Raw genomic sequence first — 22,950 nt, 5'->3', positions numbered from 1 at the left:
ACATCGATGGCTAAAAAGACAGTGCCCTATCGGGAGTCTAGTTAAAATTTCCTCCTGAACTCATCATCGGGAGGAGGTAGAGGTCCAAGCACAGGGAAGAGCTTTCACGTCCCACGATTTATTATTGGGAAGTGTCAACCAATGTGCATGCCATGAAAGAACAACACGACAACATAAAACACTCCATAGATCAGCGAAGGGAGCCATGCGAATAGCAGGCTGAAGAAGTGAGACTGCAGCCTTGGCCGCTATATCAGCCACCTCATTTCCACAGATAACATGTCCTGGGATCCAGAGGAATGTCTCAGAGATGCACGCCCCCATCCCCCCCCCTCCACCAAGTGGAGGCAGTCCTGAATCTGGTGGATCAGAGGGTGGACTGGGTAGAGAGCTTGGAGACTGAGGAGAGAGGTGAGTGAATCTGAGCATTTAACATACTGTATCAGCTGATGGCGACAGATGTATTTCAGAGCTTGGAGAACAGCGTAAGCTCCTCAGTAACAACCAAACACTGGTCGGGAAGCCGAAATCATTTGGTGTTGGGAGTGCCTATATTATTGGCAACACCCCTAATTGTTTTTGAGCCATCAGTGTAAATAAATGTGACATCCTTCATTTGTGGGCATAGAGCAGCAAATGCCCGATGATAAATGAGAGGAGGGGTACCATCCTCGGGAAACTGACAATGGTCACAGAGCAGGCAGGTCTGGGGCCGGAGCCCCTAAGTTGTCAGGAAAGATTTAGGAAAGTGGAAGGAAAGAGAATGTAGCAGTTGACGGAAGCGGACTCCCTGTGGTGTTAGAGAGGAAGGGCGGCCTGCATACCCTAAATCCAAGGAGGCATCGAAAAAAATGTCATGGGCCAGATTAGCAGGCATGGAAGACAGATGGCTATCATAACGACTTAGAACAGCCCACCGCTTGGATAGCGGAGGTTCAGCAGTCTCAGCATAAAGCCTTTCCACAGGGCTGGTGTAAAATGCTCCAGGCACTAAACATAATCCATGGTGGTGGACAGAGTCAAGACGCCGAAGAATAGATGGCCGAGCAAAGGAGTAAACTATGCTTCCGTAGTCCAATTTCGAATGCACTAAGGTGCGATAGAGGAAGAGAAGAACCACTTGGTCTGCTCCCCAGGAGGTACCATTCAGGACATGGAGGGTGTTGAGGGATCGCAGTAAGCGAGCCGAATGATAGGAAATGTTGGAGGACCAGCACAGTTTTCTGTCAAACATAAGACCCAAGAATTTAGCAATGTCCGCGAATGGAAGGTTGACAGGGCCTAGATGTAAGGAAGGCAGAAGAAACTCTGCACGACGCCAAAAACTGACACAAACAGTCTTACTGGGAGAAAAGCGGAAGCCGGTTTTGATGCTACAAGAGTGGAGGTGATCGAGACAACATTGAAGACGTTGTTCAAGAAGGTTGGTCCATTGAGAGCTGTAGTAGATCTCAAAATCGTCCACAAGGAGGGAACCCGAGACATCGGGAAGGAGGCAATCCATAATTGGATTTATGGCGATGGCAAACAGAACAGCACTTAGCACGGAGCTCTGGGGCATCCCGTTTTCTTGAGATAAAGTACGGGAGAGTAGTGTTCAGCCGCACTTTAAATGTGCGCTCTGCCATAAATTCACAAAGGAAAAGAGGCAGCTGCCCTCGAAAACCCCAAGAGAACAGTGTGCGGAGGATGCCTGTTCTCCAAACAGGTATCGCATGCTCTCTCCAGATCATAAAAATATTGCCTTGTTTCAATTTTCCTGAGAAAATTGTTCATGATATAAGTGGAGAGAGCAACAAGATGGTCAACGGAGAACAATGCTTTCGGAAACCACATTGGGCAGGTGTCAAGACTTTGGGACTCCAGCTACCAGGCTAAACGGCAATTCACTATACGCTCCGTGAGAGAAATGGGGTGATAGCTAGATGGGAGATGTTGTTCCTGTTCCGAAATCTGCAAAGGACAAACAATAGCTTCCCGCCAGCTTCTGGGAAAAGTACTGTTGGTCCAAATTTGATTATAGACGCAAAGGCGGTAACGCAGACTATGATATGATAAGTGCAGCAACATTTGGATGTGGATACCATCCGGTCCTGGGGCGGAAGAGCGAGGAGAAGAGAGTGCATGTTGGAGTTCCCGCATAGAGAAAACAGTATTATAGCTTTCGCGATTTTGAGAGGAAAAAGCTAGAGGTTGCACTTCCGCTGCACGTTTCTTTGGGAGATGCGACGGGGTCCATTAAGGTATCCTGCACGGCAGTGAGCCCAGAGACTGGGGAGAAACTAGGCGCGCCAGATAACCGTCGAATCAGACACCAAACTTCCGAGGATGGAGTGAAGGTGTTAAATAAGCTAGTAAAGAAGTCCCACCTTGCCTTCTTGCTATCACGAATGACACGACGGCATCGCGCATGGAACTGCTTATAGCGGATACAGTTGGCCAAAGTAGGATGATGCCGAAAAACGCGAAGAGTACGTCGCTGCTCTCGTATTGCATCACGGCATGCCTCATTCCACCAAGGAAATGGGGGGGGCACCGGGGCTAACCAGAGGTGTGAAGTATTGAACGTTCCACAGATGTAAGAATAACTTCCGTAGTATGAGTGACCTCATCATGGTAGGAAAGTGACAGTCATTGACTGAATGCCCAAGCTGATTGGACACTTTTTTCATCTCTAGCAACAAACTTACAGTGTCTCAGGTGCATATATGGCAATTTTTTGCTGCAATCTAAGAACACATGGAAAGTGGTCACTCGAGTGTGTATCAGCAAGAGTGACCCACTCAAAGTGCCAAGCTAGTGGAACACTACCAAGCGCAAGGTACAAATGAGAGAAATTTGCCTCAACACTGAGGACCCTACATTTTTGTCTGCCTCCACGACAAACAAGATCTGCATGGTGGAAGATGTCTATCAATAGTGAGCCATGCGGATAAGGATGTGGAGATCCCCAACCAACAAATAGGGGGTTGGAAGCTGACCAAGAAGATGGAGATAAGCTCTTGCCATTGGTGTGGATGATGGAATGTATACAGTACAAAGAGAGGGGGTGTATCCAGGAAGAGAAAGACGGAGAGCAATAGCTTGGAAGGAAGTGTTTTAGGGGATTTGGTGATAATGGAGAGTATCATACAGAAGAATCATGAGGCCTTCATGTGCTGGAGTGCCTTCAACAGAGGGGAGATCAAATTGGACTGACTGAAAATGAGGGAAAACAAAGTGATCGTGGGGACGCAGCTTTGTTTCCTGAAGACAGATGATGACCGGCGAGTAGGATCGTAAGAGGATCGACAATTCATCCTGATTGGCTCGAATGCTGTGGATATTCCAATGGATAATGGACGTAGGGTGGACAGGAAAGGCAAAAATGTGACCAAGGTTGCCCTAAACTCAACGACTGCTCAGAGCGGCGGCCGCCAGCATGGACCAGCATTAAGGTTGTTCGGGAGCAGCTCCTGCCACCAGCGATTGGCCAGTTGATCGGCCGCCAGCAGTGCGCATTGGCAACACAGAAAATGGCAGAGGGTGGTTACCACCAAGTGGTGCTGTGGATGAGACAAGCTGTGGCGGAGAAGGAGAGGAACTGGGTTTCTTATTAGCCTTCTTGGAAACAGGTCGTTGAGATGAGGGAGGAATCGGTGGTTGTGAAGTCCGGGGATGTAAAAAATCTTCATGAGTAGGCTCTTTTTTGGAAGTCTGGGTGTCCGATTTTGGGGCTCGTGATTTAGCAGAACCCAATGAAGGGTGAGCCATAGAGTGAGCAGGTGATAGTGGGGAGGTTGAACAGGCGGTCTTTGCGCTGGCCGATCTGACGACCGTGGCAGTAAAGGTGAGAACACAAGTCTGCGTGGCTGCCTCCTTTGTAGGCCAAGGAGAGGCAAGGAAGTGCTGTATTTACCTGTGTGAGGCACAGTGGGCTTTAGACTGGCAAATAACTTTTGAGCAGCAAAGGTTGTCACCTTTGCCCCATTTACAGACACGAACGGCTCATTCAGGAAATCTCTAGAGGAAGCAGTGTGGTCACCCATACAGTTAATGCAACTGACACCGATAGGATTTGGGATATAAGGGCAAATGGAAATTATCTAATAGCCCACTTTTATGCTCGATGGAAGTTGAACTTTGTCAAATGTCAAGAAGACAGTATGTGTTGGAACGAGGTCCTTGTCAACACTTTTCATGACTCGATGTACAGCCATTACGCCCTGGTCAGACAGGTAGTTATGAATTTCCTCGCCAGACAATCCGTCAAAGGAGCATGTATAATCCACCCCACATGATGAATTTAAAGTGTGGTGCGCTTACACCCGGACAGGGAAGATGTCTAGCAGTGAAGTACGCAGCAATTTTTGTGCCTGAGGGCACTGACTGTTTCTAACAACAAGGTGCCATTTCGTAATTGGGAACAAGACTTTACAGGACCTGCAGTTGCATCAACACCTTTACGAATAATGAAAGGGTTGACTGTGGAGAAGTCTTGACCTTCGTCTGTCCAAGAAACAACAAGGAACTGTGGCACTGATGGAAGAATTGTCCGTGGCTCAGACTCGTCTAACTTTCGCTTATGAACAGAAATTGTACATGAAATCATTGCCAAGGTATCGCTTATGATTACCAGCGTCTTTGATGGTGCGCTCCTTCCTCGTGAGGGCCCTCTCTGAGGGCACTCCCGCCTTAGGTCACATCTCAGGTCACACCTCAGGTCACATCTCCCGAGAAACGGACGGAGGAACCAATCGGCACTTTTGGAAGGCATCAGCTCAGGTAATCACCCCTCCCTGGGCCTGGCCATTACCTGGGGGTACGTACATGTCATACCTGTCTACCCAGGGCCGGGAAATTATGCATTACCCCATCACTGGCTACGCATGGGAATGCTTGGGTTGGCCTTCAGACACGCACAGGGAGGAAATAAAAAGAAAGGGAGGAACAAAGGAAAGGAAAGAAGAGAGGTCTCAAACGCCAAAGTGGAGAAGAGGGTAAAGAGAAGAGGTAAGAAAAAGAGAAGGACAAAGGAAGTACAGAGACTTGCAAGCAGAGAAAGTGAAGAAGAGAGACTGTTTTACAGTTTCAAGCATCTGTCTCTGGATGTAGGCACTAAACATACCCCCAGAGGGAAGGGAAGGGAAGGGAAGGGAAGGGAAGGGAAGGGAAGGGAAGGGAAGGGAAGGGAAGGGAAGGGAAGGGAAGGGAAGGGAAGGGAAGGGAAGGGAAGGGAAGGGAAGGGAAGTGGCGATGGTGGGGGGAGGGGAGGGGAGGGAAGATAGGAGATGGGGAAGGATGTGGAAAAGGAAGGTATGCAGCTACGCACGTATCTTCAAAAGAGTTCTGGACCCCTTAGTGGGGGTGGGGGGTAGGGATGCAGGTGGAGAAATAAGAGATCAGTCTCAAAAAAATTGATGAGCTAAACTAGAGACACAATTGGTAACTGTACAGGGTACGTATTATTCTCACCACCTGAAGAACCTAAAAACAGTCTCCAATTTAAAGTCACTCAGTCTTACACATACAATAACGAGCCTTTCACGTAACACGTACCCCACCACAACAAATACAAAAGTCCCTGCATTACTGAGAAGCTCTGTGGTGTACAAGACATGCAGAGATTGACTAAAAAATGCTTTTCAGAAAGAAACGAAGCTGTATTTTAAAGGATGCAGTCTAGCTTTTTTAATTCTTCTGGGATTTGAAATATACCAGAAAACATTTCAGTATTACTACCTACCTTAGGGCAATTTTCTAAAGCTATACAAGTATATTTCAAGAAACATAGTTATGTGTGCACACAATCAAAATGCACTCACATTCAGAAAAAATAGAACAACTTGTCCGTATTCAGAGGACATTAGTATGTTCTGTCGAAATGATTAGCATTTGAACCATGTCAGCCTGTGGGTTCAACACTGACATCATGGTACAACACCAACTACCAGTAAAATGTCGTGCAGCTCTCTTTGTCACTATAAACTGGAAGTAACGGATCAGTGTGACTTTAGATGATGTATGGTGAACTGTACTGTCAAATCAGTGACTTTGAAGCAGGTCATGTCATTGGCACAAGAGAATGCAATTTATGTATCCAGGAAGTTGCTTCTTGTGTGGTACAAAGTACTTTGGCAGGGCAATGGATGTGAGCAGAATGGTTCGCAGAATCTTGTAGAACATGACAAGGTGGGTCAGGTTGCACTATACAGACCACACACCAAGAAGATAGACTCCTCATCCAAATAGCATTGCAGGTCAAATCTGCATCCTCCTCAGCTCTGGCACTGTTATGGAACAGTGTAAATGATCTTACACTATCAGTGCCATTTGTTAAGGCGTCTGTTGCATGTGGATTATCAACTTCTCCACCTACCTTTGAAACATGTGCAGAAACATGTTAGATGGCAATGGTGTATGGAACATTGTCACTGGGGACACAAATGGCATCAGATAGGGATATCTGATAAATCCATGGACTGTGTTTGAAAATGGTGGCCTTATTTTGGTTTGCTGCAGACAGGGAGAGCAGCATCACAGTGACTGCATTCTCACAGGACACACAGGACTCAAGGCCTTATGGTATGCAGTGCTATTGGGTAGAACCACAAATCACAGTTGGTGTGTTCAGGGTACTGTGACCAGTGTGATCCAAGCAAATGACATCCTGTGACCTATAGGCGTTGTAACAAAATAAAAGTGAGGTTGTTATTCAATGGAAAAGTTGGAATTTGAGATTTTGCTTAGTGTTTTATCAATCACAATTGGCGTAAGAATCATGGATTGACCATTTTCATAAAATATTGCATTATGAAATGTGAATAGTCTTGAATTGCAGTTTCGCGTGACTTGAAGCAGTCACAGCTAGCGTGCTATTGATTAAGAAATTGCATTATCGTCTTTCTAATTACTTCATGATCGTAGATACAATCATACCCGGTCGCGAAGTTATTCTTATGACAAAACAATTTCCTAATGGACCAGAAAGTTCTTAAGGGCGCAAAAACAACTGTAACATCACACAAAAGGAAATTCAATATTAAAGCTGATGCAATAAGACGATAAAACAGTTTTCTTTTTATCAATGTAGCACGCACATTGGACTGCTGATCTTGGTGTCTGTAATCTTAGCAAAATGCATAATTAAAATCAAAATAATACTGAGGAGATGATAGGAATGAGCACTGCTAAATGATTCAGTATGCCCAGAACAAATATTTATTATAACTAAAACATCATACCTTAAGCTTAGTACTACATTGACGGTAGGTTTTCATGTCTGTTTCATGTCCATTGAGCGCTCTTTTATATAGCCATTGTCCTTTTGAGTCACCCGTGCATTGTCACGATAAGTTATAACAGTTATATTCTGTTCCCACATCCCACTGTCAAGACGCTGGACCAATTCTTCAAATATTTTATGTCTGAAAGCTTTGTAGTTTTCCCTTGCCAACAGAAACTATACAAAAATCTGTTTTGTTTGTTATTAGTATTGATAACTATTGTCTGTTTTCCTTGTACAGATATGTATAATTCATTAATTTTTCCAAATATATATGTCAAAAAGTAAATACAAACAACGAAGACATCACTTAAACTGTCTTAATCTGAAAGAAATGACAAGTTATAAAATCTTGTAATTCAGCTTGCTGTTTGAATAATCTCATTAAAGGCTTGCTCCAAGGTAACCATCTAATCCCCTGTGTCAGCTCCCATAATCTTTACACAATAATGAGGACAACTGGCACTGAATAGCTCATTATTTAACATAATTTATTACTTTTACTGCTTCATCAAGTACCAATTTAGGATTTATTATCATCATCATCATCATCATCATCATGAGTGCTTGTCTATGCAGGATAGATTGGCTGGAACTGCAGTTTGGTGCTTTATTTTCTATTCTTGATAAAATCCCTGCTGTTTACCAATCATTGCCTTGGCCCCCAACTGCAGAAAAATAGATACAATCATTCAAATAGAGATGGTTTATTTCAAATAGTTGTTGTTCATGTTAAAAACTTCACGATAGTGATGGAGTACACCGCTGTGTGCGTGCATAGTGATGAGTATCAAATCACAAAATACCTAATCATACAACCTAAATACTTTTGTTTGTAGTTTATTGTAGATGTATTATACTGCTTGTCACCTCATTTTCAACTACTACACACTGAGAGAAAGAGTTACTTTTGTAAACGGTTAGACTGACATTACATTATGGCACTCTAGCCAAAGATGCTACAGTTTGTTGTTGGGTTCGCACAGGTCGTGTTTCCACACGGTCTGCAACTTGACCTGTCTTCTTTATGGTACATAGTAATCTGTCTTCTCCTACATTGTTGATATTCCTACCTTGAGCTTCCACTGTTTCATTACATTTATAAGAGTTCTTCTCACAGTGTGTGACACGACTATGTGCTCGACATGTTTTTGGCGAAGCCCTCATAGTCTGAAAGCTCTGCAAATTTACACTATCTGTCATTCAGCTTCAGAACAGCAAAGAAAGGAGTAGATTGTACACATCTATATCAATACGTAATGTAAATCATAGTCCCCTGCCGCAGTTTCTATTTGATTGAGACTAATCTCAGAAACTATTACACGGATTTTCATATGGCTTTCACTAATAAACAATCATGAGGAATTCTTTGCTTATTTTTTATCACCACTGATGATGAGCTTGTAGTACATGTGCTATTATCTGATCCAAATTTATTTTGTGTTAGGAATGACATCTCCTGGCAGCAGTAGCATGTAAAAGTTGCTCAGATACTGAGGAAGTGGTGTCTCTCAGGAAAAGCAGCACACAGCTGATGCAACTGCAAATAGCAACCTAGCTTGACCAGGCTTGGTGGGCTAACAGAGCATGTGCTCAAAAAGTGAAAAGTTGCAGGATTTACTGTGACTCTGAGCACAGACTTTTCAGTTTGCTTTTTAACCTCATATTCACACCTCAAATATTTTGATATTTGCCTGAAGCAGCAAATGGTTCAGATTCTGCTTTGAACTGTAGATCCCCTTTCCCAATGGGATAGGTCAGGGGCATGGTCACAATGTGTCACACAATAATTATTGCTAGAATCTATGCATTCATGTGTATCTTCTTCTTCTATATATAATATAAATTAAAGTCCTGCACTGCACTTTTCTGTCTGTAAGTGAAGACTAATATCAGTAACTATTGAATGAATTGTGATATGGTTTACACTAATAGATGGACTCAATCATGTGGAAGGTTTGGGTATATAATTACTACTGCTATGTCAGACATGTCTTTAAGCTATAAATACTTAGTGCAATTGGGGTGGGTTTCTATTTCAGCTACAAAAATCTTTACTACATTTCTTAAATCACTGTGTGGTCAGACATTGTAATTAATTTCAAACAGCAAATAATATTTCATATGCTTGACAACATTTATACCTTTGAAGAATTTCTGAATGATAATCAGATGAATTTTCTCTGGTGTTTGGGCAGATATCAGCAGTTTCATTTTTTCAATGTGAACATGGAGTCAACTGCAATAAATACTGATGATCATGTCTTTCAAGAGACACACATGGTCTTCACAAAGCATACTTATGTTTACAAACAAAACACTTTCTGAAACAGTATTTTAATTGCACGTGTCATAGTGCAGTTCTCATTTACTCTAGCATGATACTCATTTTATCAGTTCATATTGAGAAACACAGAATAACCAATACTCCTTCAGTGACTACTACTGCAATGCACCAGTGCTGCTCAATCAGTACACTTGAGCAGTACTGTTAGTGCTGGTGTAGTGGTTATTCTCTGTGTATCACTGCCACTAATACATATAAATTAAGAGAATATCACACTAGACTAATTTGAGATGCTCTATAGAATAGGCTTGTAAATTTCCACTTCAAAAGAATTTTGTGTGACACTTTCCAACAACAGTGAATGTTGCCCAAAAGATACAGTTTGTTTCCTTTTACAATCAGCATTATCTGTTTCAGCCGCGTGCAGCTACACAGTGAAAAAAAATAAAAAAATAAAAAAAAAATAAAAAAAACTGGAAACATCAGCTGAAACATTTATGACAACTCCTGGGGGAGACACCTGGAATACATAGTAGATGGAACAAATTCAAATTATTGCATGGGAGTAAAGATAGCTTAAGATAATTTACTAAAATTTCAAAACCATGCTGACCATGGCAGTCACAGTTCACAGAAAATGCAAATAACTAGCAAACTCACTTAACCACATGCCAGCTGCACTGGCTCTATGAACACAAAGCCAGGAAGATACTATACGGAGCAGAGCAGAGCAGAGCAGTGCAGTATTGAACCCACCAAGGGGTGGTGCCGCACCAACGTGTGAGCCCTGGGCAGTGCGCAAAGGCTCATGGCCCTCTGGCCTCACACAGCAGCAAAGGCCTCCCTGGGTGTGGACACTTCGTCATAGAGTGGTAGAAAGTGTGTCTCTTTGCCATTTTCAAACCTCAGCACATTTTTGCTGAGGTCTATGCAGCACTGCAGATGGGAAAGCTCAGTTAGTGATGGGACTCCACACTGTGTGACCAGTATTCTTAGGCTCATATTTATTTAGAAATAGGAGGGATTTCTGGAGAAAAGAGGCAGTTCCATCAAGTAGGAGCTTCAAGCTACCTATCCTCCTGGAGGGGAAGCACCTCTCATTCGCTCCAGCTATCAGTTCTCCCATTATTTAAGAGATGGGGCTGACTGTCTCATTAATATGTTATTTGATTGAGAACAATTAACAATTTTGTACTTTCAAAAATTTGTTTTGTCATGGTCTAATGTCAACAGACAGTTCGAGTGTAGAAATTGGCAACTACACCGCAACAGAGGAACTGGTGTGTCCTCCAGTTAGCAAAAAGGGAGTCAGTGACCACCATTCAGAATTTCACACACACTATCACTGAGAGCCACACTCCTGGTACCAATAGTTTTGAAGTCATTCTTCCATGCCAGAAGAAAATGTCGATCACATTTGAGCTGTATAGTGAAGTACACAGAAATTGAAGAAATTGACACGTCTACCAAGTTTTGATACATTTCATGAACAGCAGTGTCCAAAATACTGTGTAAATGTTCACACTTTAAATCTTACAGATTGCAGCTGGTCCAGGTACTAATGCTGTGAGATTATCCTGCACGATATGACTTTTGCACTGAGATGTTGGCAAGCACAGACAACGATGACACAAAAGATATTTTTCTATTTTTTTTTGATGAAGCAATCTTTCACTCTAACAGTGGAGTCAATCTGCGTAAGATCCACTTTTTGGGAACACCAAATTACCATTTATCCACCAAATAAGCAAGATTTGCAAAATTTCAAAGTTTATGTAGTGTCAAGTGAAAAGATTTATGGCCCCTTCTTTTTCATGGAGAGAACTTCCATAGACACATGTTACCATTATTTGATTCATTTAGTGATTCAGCCTCAACTGCAAGAAGGATCCAATAACTTCACCCCATAATTAGGTGGTGCAACTCCCCACTTCCTCTCAGCTGCACATTTGCCTGGGCAATGACTCTGCCACACTGGTGGTGGTGGTGATGGTTTGTGATGCACATGGCCATGATGGTTACCAGGCTGAATCACTTGTGTGGTTTTTTTATGGTTTTACAGCGTAGTAGAGAGATCTGAGAAAGGGTATTGGTTGCAAAATGTGGAATAGATTTTTCACAAGAGGGGTAATACACTCCTGGAAATTGAAATACGAACACCGTGAATTCATTGTCCCAGGAAGGGGAAACTTTATTGACACATTCCTGGGGTCAGATACATCACATGATCACACTGACAGAACCACAGGCACATAGACACAGGCAACAGAGCGTGCACAATGTCGGCACTAGTACAGTGTATATCCACCTTTCGCAGCAATGCAGGCTGCTATTCTCCCATGTAGACAATCGTAGAGATGCTGGATGTAGTCCTGTGGAACGGCTTGCCATGCCATTTCCACCTGGCGCCTCAGTTGGACCAGTGTTCGTGCTGGACGTGCAGACCGCGTGAGACGGCGCTTCATCCAGTCCCAAACATGCTCAATGGGGGACAGATCCGGAGATCTTGCTGGCCAGGGTAGTTGACTTACACCTTCTAGAGCACGTTGGGTGGCACGGGATACATGCGGGCGTGCATTGTCCTGTTGGAACAGCAAGTTCCCTTGCTGGTCTAGGAATGGTAGAACGATGGGTTCGATGACGGTTTGGATGTACCGTGCACTATTCAGTGTCCCCTTGACGATCACCAGTGGTGTACGGCCAGTGTAGGAGATCGCTCCCCACACCATGATGCCAGGTGTTGGCCCTGTGTGCCTCGGTCGTATGCAGTCCTGATTTTGGCGCTCACCTGCACGGCCCCAAACACGCATACGACCATCATTGGCACCAAGGCAGAAGCGACTCTCATCGCTGAAGACGACACGTCTCCATTCATCCCTCCATTCATGCCTGTCGCGACACCACTGGAGGCGGGCTGCACGATGTTGGAGCGTGAGCGGAAGATGGCCTAACGGTGTGCGGGACCGTAGCCCAGCTTCATGGAGACGGTTGCGAATGGTCCTCGCCGATACCGCAGGAGCAACAGTGTCCCTAATTTGCTAGGAAGTGGCGGTGCGGTCCCCTACAGCACTGCGTAGGATCCTACGGTCTTGGCGTGCATCCGTGCGTCGCTGCGGTCCGGTCCCAGGTCGACGGGCACGTGCACCTTCCGCCGACCACTGGCGACAACATCGATGTACCGTGGAGACCTCACGCCCCACGTGTTGAGCAATTCGGCGGTACGTCCACCCGGCCTCCCGCATGCCCACTATACTCCCTCGCTCAAAGTCCGTCAACTGCATATACGGTTCACGTCCACGCTGTCGCGGCATGCTACCAGTGTTAAAGACTGCGATGGAGCTCCGTATGCCACGGCAAACTGGCTGACACTGACGGCGGCGGTGCACAAATGCTGTGCAGCTAGCGCCATTCGACGGCCAACACCACGGTTCCTGGTGTGTCCGCTGTGCCGTGCTTGTGATCATTGCTTGTACAGCCCTCTCGCAGTGTCCGGAGCAAGTATGGTGGGTCTGACACACCGGTGTCAATGTGTTCTTTTTTCCATTTCCAGGAGTGTACATAAAACATACCTGAGAATTCAAAAGCTAAGTTTTAGAATTTCTTTCCTTGTGTGTTATCCATCGTCTTGAAAACCCTACCAAGAAATGGCACTTAAATCAGTTTTTCCACAATAACTCTCTTCTAGTGTGTTTTAGGTAAAAGAATGCCATCATCAATTTTTAAGGTCATTAAATTCCCTACAAGTTTCATATACAACATGTTGGAAAATTTCAGACAGCTACCAAGAGCTCTGAAAACTACTTCCAGGAATTCAAAATGTGAGATATGTCAGTAAGTTAGTAACTTTTTTTTGGTGTTGTTTTGAGCTCCATGCTTAGTAACTGATGTTAAAGAAATGTAAATCCTCTATAAGATTCATACAAAATATTTGTTAGTACTCCCTATCCATCCAGAGAAATGTTGCATTAACAATTTTAGTGAAAACAAACTCTAAGCATCTTGAGTCAAAAAGATACCACTCGTGGGATTGGGGTTATTTCTGGAGAATACATATACTTACATTTCAACAAAATACAGTTAAAATACATATTAAGCTTTATTTTAATGATATATACAATAAGTTAAAAATTTCATGCCCATGCAGTAAGTCTTGTGACAACAAATACAGTTGCCAAAAAGCAGAACTGCACTGTACCTATTTATTGTGGATTTGCAGAACTGCAATGTATGTGTTCATTGTGGATTCAAAGCATTTGGTATTGCACCAGATGTTGAATTCAACATGGTAGAAGATGAGTTCACTAATTCACTTTGTACTCATACACATCTTTACTTCAATCAGTACAATGAACTAGATCTGAGCCAAAACAGAAGTACTTAGTTACTTACGTACTCTGCAAGCCACTGTATGATGCATGACTGTGTGTACCTTGTACCACTACTAGTCATTTCTTTTCCAGTTCCACTCACAAAATGAGTGAGGGGAATAAGACTGTCTATATTCCTCCATATGTGCACCAATTTGTTATGTTGTCTTCCCACTTGCTATGCAAAATGTACATTGATGGTGATAGGATCTTCCTGCAGCCAGCTACAAGTGCTGGTTTCTTAAAACGCCTCCACAGTGTTCATTGTGGATTCAAAGCATTTGGTATTGCACCAGATGTTGAATTCAACATGGGAGAACATGAGTTCACTAATTCACTTTGTACTCATACACATCTTTACTTCAATCAGTACAATGAACTAGATCTGAGCCAAAACAGAAGTACTTAGTTACTTACGTGTGGATGGATATGTGTGTGTGTGCGAGTGTATACCCGTCCTTTTTTCCCCCTAAGGTAAGTCTTTCCACTCCCGGGATTGGAATGACTCCTTACCCTCTCCCTTAAAACCCACATCCTTTCGTCTTTCCCTCTCCTTCCCTCTTTCCTGATGAGGCAACAGTTTGTTGCAAAAGCTTGAATTTTGTGTGTATGTTTGTGTTTGTTTGTGTGTCTGTCGACCTGCCAGCACTTTCATTTGGTAAGTCACTACATCTTTGTTTTTAGATATATTTTTCCTACGTGGAATGCTTCCCTCTATTATAACTAAGTACAAATGTTTCCAAAGCAGAACAGAGAGGGGAGAGAATGGCTGACCATGTGTTTTCTCAATGTTATGTTCTATTTGTGTGTGAAATAAAAAGTACAAGTTCTTAAAGGGCACTTTCATCATTTCACAGCTTAAAACATTATGGTTTTAGATCTAGTGTCATTTGAGACAATGACAAAATTGTATTTACATACTCTCATTTTTTTACTTTAGTCAACGGTTTTGTCCCATTCTTATTCGTTTTTCAAAAATACTGATAATTGTAACTACAAATTACAACTTGAGTAGTTTGTTCAGAATGCATCACTGCTGACACATGCTAGTGATGGATTTGTTTTCTGCTCACCTTTCTAAATAAATGTGAAGCCATTTAACTCACTTAGGAGATGGAATTATTACAGACTGGAAAATGTAGCATAAGAGTTTGGCCAAATTCAGAACAATTCACCTATTTTTAGCAAAATATACACACAATTCTATTTGTCTGAATGATTAACTGTCCTAGTTTGAAAGGTTGTCAAGCTACATGTCTGAAGTCAAAGCCTTAGTAGATTGCAATTTACTGTTAAAATAAGTGGTAATTGGAGAACTCTTTGACTTGAGTGTTTGCTTCTGCATAGATTTCTAAAGGTTCTTTCTGAGATGGTATTTTGTTCTCTTCTTTTGGTTTTCTTTAAGCTTTCAACAAATTAATGTTTCTATTGGGAAGCAGTGGCATTTTCTTGCTGGAAATCAGACTGCTTCTACAATTTAAAGTGTTTCTCAGTATCATTACTCCTTGGGAATTTAAGATTCTGCATAATATTGACTTCCAACTTCCATGGGCATTCATAGCCATGGGATCTGTACATCACAGGACTGACAATGTACTTTGCGCAGCAGTAGAACCAGAAATAACTATCCACATGTTAGGCAAAAATGTTTGGTGTGTTTGCACTACAATTACCCGAAAACAAAATTTGATGACATATTTCAGAGTGTGGTCACTATTAATTGGAAGTTGCCCATGAACATAAATAAATTAGAACTATTACTACCAGAGGGAAGGGATTGGTGTGGGGAAGCAAACCCCACCTCCCTCTCAGAGGACAGCCATCCTATAACTGTGTGTGTCAGTTTTGTTTCCGCAGAAACACACAACAGTCATAGGGATCCCTGATGCCTTCGGGTGGACTTAGGTTTGTTACTGAACTGTGTGACTGACTGGGATAAAGTCTCTTCACTCATTATGAAAGAGCAAATGATGAGTAACACATGACCCAAATAATTAATAGTGACTGTATCAATTTTTTCCTGAGGTTGACATTGTTGTAAGTGAATTAGTGCAGGTCCATTCTGTATCTGTGTCTGATTCAAGTACAATTCAGAACACCTGTCACCTATTAAGTCACATTAAACTGTTCAAAATTTCAACATTAGCTAGCGGTTAATGTACATTTCTGTATTGTTGAGCTGTCCCTCAGCAGAGTCTCCCATCAGATTATCTGGCTCGTATCTTGTATAGACCATTAAACTGCACAGAACTGCCACAGCAACAGAGTGTCAAGTTCACTGATATGTGGTTGTTTTCCTGCACTTTTAATTTGGAAATACTTTTTGCATATGTTATCTTTCTAAATATAGCTTTGCCATAAGAAGCGCAATAACAGTAACCTGAAATTGGTTGTATATCAGAAAGAATCATTTATTGCCTGCAGAAGGATGGCAGTTTGCTCTAAATGTGAAAATATGTAAGTTACGGCAAATGAGCAGGAAAACAATTGTGTAATATTTGCATTCATTTTTTGACATTTATATGCAAGAAATAAAGATGTTTCTAACAATCACTGATAAAACAGTTCTTTTCATCTGGATAGATTTCACTACAAAATAACATTAGTCAGTTAATTTCACATTTCATGACAGAATTTCCATCTATATTCACACATATCACAAATGATAATTTTTCAGAGCCCCACGAATTAGTCATTAATAATTTGATGACAATGGTATTTGTACAATGAACAGATAATGTCAAGTGTCCACCACTGATGATGGGTTTTTGTTATTCATGTATAGTAGCTTCAATGTTGCAGTTAGTATTGGCTCATTCAAACAAAAGCATTGACAATTTTTGTCACAACTTTCAAAACTTTGAAATATTGTTTAGTTATATAGACTGCATCAGTCAAGTCACATTTACACAGGGGAGAGGCTACAGGTTTGGTAATACAGATTCAAAATTACATACTTTTCTAAAATTACTTATTAATGTGATGTGACATGTCCATAACGATTCTGCTCTATTTGCCACTGTTACCTTGTAGATGTTCAGTGTGGCACCCCAGGCCTGCACAGTCTCCAACTCAAGCAGTTTTCAAATAGCATCACAGGAGGTGTAAATGAGATGCTAGTGTCCAAGCTATAGTGGGGACAGGCAGATAGTGTGCAATAAGAGTTGCGGATCCTGGCATTGTGTGCCTGTATTGTGTGCTTGTGATGAGGAAGGCCCTGTGGTATGACAAGTAAGATTCCTGCAGTGTGTGAACAGGTATTTTGCCAATCTGTATCAGGATTATGATAGCCACATCATACACAATATTTGGCTGGCCTTCCCTACTGATAGACTTTTGATGAGCTTGCTCTTTGCTGTTTAATGTTAAAAGTGAGGAGTGCTTGTTTTTACTCCTGCCGGTTATTCCCAAGTAAAAGCTGGCACTAGTAGTACAAATTTCAAGCTCCAGATTAGAGCTGTGTTTAATGACATAAACTTATGAATTAAAGAACTGTCAAGACACATGCAGGAGATATATATAGAGCTTTGTAAAACTTGGCAATTTAAAAAAATTATGAGACTGCTGTGCCACGGTCTGTGCTGCTAAGTGATTTGTTAAATAATACTGTATGCATTAATACCACAGTTTTTTCCTGTTTTAGAACTATGTCAGCTATGATTTAAATCTGGTTTGTCAGGTATGCCTAAGGCATCATCATTTTCTAGTGCACAGCAGTGAGTACTGTCAGCTCTGACAGACCAAACCAAGAGCCCAGGTCAGATACATACATTAGTATTATTGTAATAGTGCTTTCCTGTTTAAATTCACTTACTGTGTTATATGCATTCAAACTGAAAATCATCTTAAGGTTTACACTGCTGAGCATCAGTCTTTTATATTGCTTTGTGAATAATTCCAATTAACTATCTGTCCTTGTTGCATGATAAAATTCAATATTTTGTGTACTTCTCTAATTTGCATTGGATCTGAATGCAGACAGTTGCCTCTGGTCTGTCTTTAAGGCTTAATATTAAAATCAACTAGTTGCTTTATGTCTGTGAGTCAACATTTGTGTAAATGTCTTCCTTCAAATTTCAGCTCATTTCAGTTCACAGAATAGAACTGTGTTTTTTAATATATTTGCTGTTTAATTATGTACAATAATATTTTCCTTACCTCTAATTTTTCAACTAATAATTCTAGTGTAGTTCTGAGTATAAAAACTCAGGTTTATTTCTTACTATGTAATAAAAATAATGATTTCTTAAAATTTTTGTTTAGTTTAACTCCTGGTGTGAGGAGCAAAATTTTTTAAAAAATAAATGGTATTTACTGAAGTAGTTATAAGATTGGTTACTCCTGTCAGTGGGTGCCAGGTGGGAGTAATTCTGTATACAGGGCCTGCACATGTGGATAGTTTATGGTCTACTTGCACAAAAAAAACCATTTGTTTAACTGTGGTCTACCTTCTTGTATCTTGTAATATATTTTGTGCAGCTTTTGTTAAACTATTGTTTAAGTATCAATGTTGAAATTGTCCTCATCATTTAATAGATCGTTTGACCTTTGTGTGGTAAACTACTGAGTGAAGATTAAATACCCAAGTCCAATCCACTCAAATGTTTTCCCATTCTCTATCCTCAACTTCCAAACCACAATGTAGCATGCAGTGATTCTGGCAAATGTTTTGGAAGATAAATTCATACTTCAGTATATTTGTCAGTGATATACAAATATAACTCATTTGTTGAAATTACCCAAGTATTATATCAATAAGACTGAATAGTGGGACTATATTAAATACAAGATTTCAGCATCCCACCCAAGATCCACACTGCATAATTTATTTAAAACTCAAATATGGGAAAATCTCTGCTGCTCGGAATAGGCAATGTTAGCTCTATATGAATAGCAGTAGAAGTAACACTCCTGCTTGTATAGATATGTTTACACTACAAAACCAGTTTTTATACATTCCGTGTTTCCTTAGGTCAATAATAATAATAATAATAATATCGCCCCATAACATGCCTCCCAACAATATACAAAATATTAACTTCAGTCATTACACAGAAATTAATGAAGAACAAAAATACTGTTGCAAAGGAGCACAAGGATGTAAAGAGCAACTGATAATAGATGCAGAGGTGACATATCAAGCTAAAACTAAACAAAGGTCGCTACGCTACGCATACATTGATTACCAAAAAGCTTTTGATAGTGTACCCCACTCATGGTTACTACAAATATTGGAAATATACAAAGTAGATCCTAAATTGATACTGTTCCTAAACATAGTAATGAAACATTGGAAAACCACACTTAATATCCAAACAAATTCAAATAATATCACATCACAGCCAATACAGATTAAGTGTGGAATATACCAAGGAGACTCATTAAGTCCTTTCTGGTTCTGCCTTGCTCTGAACCCACTATCCAACATGCTAAATAATACAAATTATGGATACAATATTACTGGAACATACCCACACAAAATCACACATTTGCTATACATGGATGATCTAAAACTACTGGCAGCAACAAATCAACAACTCAACCAATTACTAAAGATAACAGAAGTATTCAGCAATGATATAAATATGGCTTTTGGAACAGACAAATGTAAGAAAAATAGCATTGTCAAGGGAAAACACACTAAACAAGAAGATTACATATTGGATAACCACAGCGACTGCATAGAAGCGATGGAAAAAACAGATGCCTATAAATATCTAGGATACGGACAAAAAATGGGAATAGACAATACAAATATTAAAGAAGAACTAAAAGAAAAATATAGAAAAAGACTAACAAAAATACTGAAAACAGAATTGACAGCAAGAAACAAGACAAAAGCTACTTATGCTATACCAATATTGACCTACTCATTTGGAGTAGTGAAATGGAGTAACACAGACCTAGAAGCACTCAATACATTTACACGATCACAATGCCACAAATATAGAATACATCACATACATTCAGCAACAGAAAGATTCACATTAAGCAGAAAGGAAGGAGGAAGGGGATTTATCGATATAAAAAACGTACATTATGGACAGGTAGACAATTTAAGAAAATTCTTTCTAGAACAAGCAGAAACCAGCAAAATACACAAAGCAATCACTCATATAAATACATCTGCTACACCACTGCAATTTCATAACCACTTCTACTTAGATCACATAACATCAACAGATACAAAGAAAGTAAATTGGAAAAAGAAAACACTACATGGCAAGCACCCGTATCATCTAACACAGCCACACATCGATCAAGACGCATCCAACACATGGCTAAGAAAAGGCAATACATACAGTGAGATGGAAGGATTCATGATTGCAATACAGGATCAAACAATAAACACCAGATATTACAGCAAGTATATTATTAAAGATCCCAATACCACAACACATAAATGCAGACTTTGCAAACAACAAATAGAAACAGTAGATCACATCACAAGCGGATGTACAATGCTAGCAAATACAGAATACCCCAGAAGACATGACATGCAGCAAAAATAATACATCAACAGCTTGCCTTACAACATAAACTTATAAAACAACATGTTCCCACATACAAGTATGCACCACAAAATGTACTGGAGAATGATGAATACAAATTATACTGGAACAGAACCATTATAACAGATAAAACAACACCACATAGCAAACCTGACATCATACTCACCAATAAAAAGAAAAAATTAACACAACTAATTGAAATATCCATACCCAATACAGCAAATATACAGAAGAAAACAGGAGAAAAAATTGAAAAATACATCCAACTGGCTGAGGAAGTCAAGGACATGTGGCATCAGGATAAAGTTGACATTATACCAATTATACTTTCAACCACAGGAATCATACCACGCAATATCCACCAGTACATCAACGCAATACAGCTACATCCAAACTTATATATACAACTACAGAAATCTGTAATTATTGATACATGTTCAATTACCCGACAGTTCCTAAACGCAATGTAACATATACCGTACAGTTAAAAGGAAGTCACGCTTGATCAAGGTCTGCGTCACTTTCCATTTCTAACCAGACCTAAGGTCTGAGAAAGGAAAGAAGATGATGATGATAATAATAAAAATAATAATAATATGATGATGATGATATCAACAAAAACCATCACTGTCTCTAACAGTCATTTGTCATCCACTGCTGGATGTAGATCTCTTTCAAACTTGTAAGATGATTAGTACATAGCAACTCAAAGAACAATTGAACAGGTGAGGAGGGTCTCTTACCATATAAACACACCTATGCCCTATATAGGGATGCCAACTTCGACAACACTTCATTACAGGACACAACCTTCTGCTTCTCTCCTTCAAGTTTGCCCAGCCAGTTTGTTCATGGCAATCCAGCCCACTATTTATAGTTGTACCATTATTTTATCTAGCAGCAAATGCTCGTATTCCAAATTTTGTGCTTTTTTCCCATGATGCTAAACTCACCCTCACTGAGTGTCAGCTACACACTTCTGTTCACATTAATCCTTCTAACAAAGAACAGCACTCACATTTTGATAGTTACTGTCCAATTTCTGTCAAATATTCCCTACCATACAGCCTCATCATTTGAGACAAACTTACTTGTATTGGTGTGAAGTATCTGCATCTGAAAACACCATTTTCAGCTCAGCCTTCACTGTACATAATCTCTCAGCAGTCTAGTTTACATGCAAATTACCTGCACCATCATATCCAATCCTGTTACTGCTGGTTTCTCCTAGAAATAATTCGACACATTTCCTAAAATCATGCACTGAAATGAGATCCATTCTGTCTACTATTTTTCCCACCCCACCTAGACTAATTTTTGGTCAGACCCCATGCTCCTTCTGCACCAATGTCCCTAGCCTATGGCTCCTAACCCTGTGACAGTCCCACTGCAACCTCCTACGAAACATGTGCCAGCCTTTAAGTGGCAAAACACACACTAACAAAGAGAGAGCCATCTATGGAACAACATGTCATGGGAAGATTGTTCAGCTTACTGCACTGGTACAACTACAACCTAATCATCAGTTAGGATGAATAGGCATGGACAGATGTGTATTGGCAACATGCACCATTCTGTTGCAAATCTTACTCTGCAATGTGACAGTCGTGAGCTCAGTGCCTGTTTCACCACTTCTCTGCCGTCTGGATTCTCACTCCAGAAACCAATTTCTCAAAATTCAGCATGCGAGAACAACCTTCATAGCATGTACTCTAGTCTCCATCAACCTGGCCTAAAATTTGCATTTACTTTCACTGTCTCAGCATTTTATTTTAGTAACCATCCCTTTTCTTCACTCCATTTTATTTTCTGACCTGTCAGTTTCCTCCCTCCATCCCACACTCCCTTACCACATATAATGTACTTTTGATTCCAATCATTTTAATTTCATCATGATCTTCATCTCACTTATCACCATAAATTCTATCTTTTAAGTTATGAAGATTTCTAATTTCATCTGGTGAAAGTGCCTAAAGCAATTCTTTCCTTCTCATCCCACCCTGTCTTACTCCAACCCAGCATATTGGACTACATTTGTATAGCTCTTCGAATTTCCTGGACCTCACCTGCCCTTTCCCTTCATCCCTCGTTCTTTCCCTTCATCCCTTCTGTAAGAAGAATGAGCCATCCACTCCCATAGTGCTCAGAGCCATTTGAGCCACCCACTCCTGAAGTTCACACATCTCCGCCTTTATTGCATTTTCTCCTGCTGCTACCTGATGAGTCATTTTATTTATTTTTTATCCATATCAGACTATTTTACTTGTGTCTTTTTCAGGTGCTGCACTATGTACATTGTACCCTTTTGTTATTTTATGTAAAATCTTTTCCTACCAAAAGTAATCCTTAACATCATTAACTCCCAGTTGTGTACGGGCATTTAAAAAACCTCGCTATCCCTACCTTTTTAGCTTTCGTCTGCCAAACCTGCCTAATGACATCGAGTTGGAAAGACAAGTTGTAACAGTCTTCAACAATATCACAGTTCCACATAACTGAACCATTCACTATTGATGTGTC

This window comes from Schistocerca piceifrons, chromosome 5, assembly GCF_021461385.2.
Source record: "Schistocerca piceifrons isolate TAMUIC-IGC-003096 chromosome 5, iqSchPice1.1, whole genome shotgun sequence".
In the NCBI taxonomy this organism is placed as follows: domain Eukaryota; kingdom Metazoa; phylum Arthropoda; class Insecta; order Orthoptera; family Acrididae; genus Schistocerca; species Schistocerca piceifrons.
Note: the sequence above shows the minus strand (reverse complement) of the source record.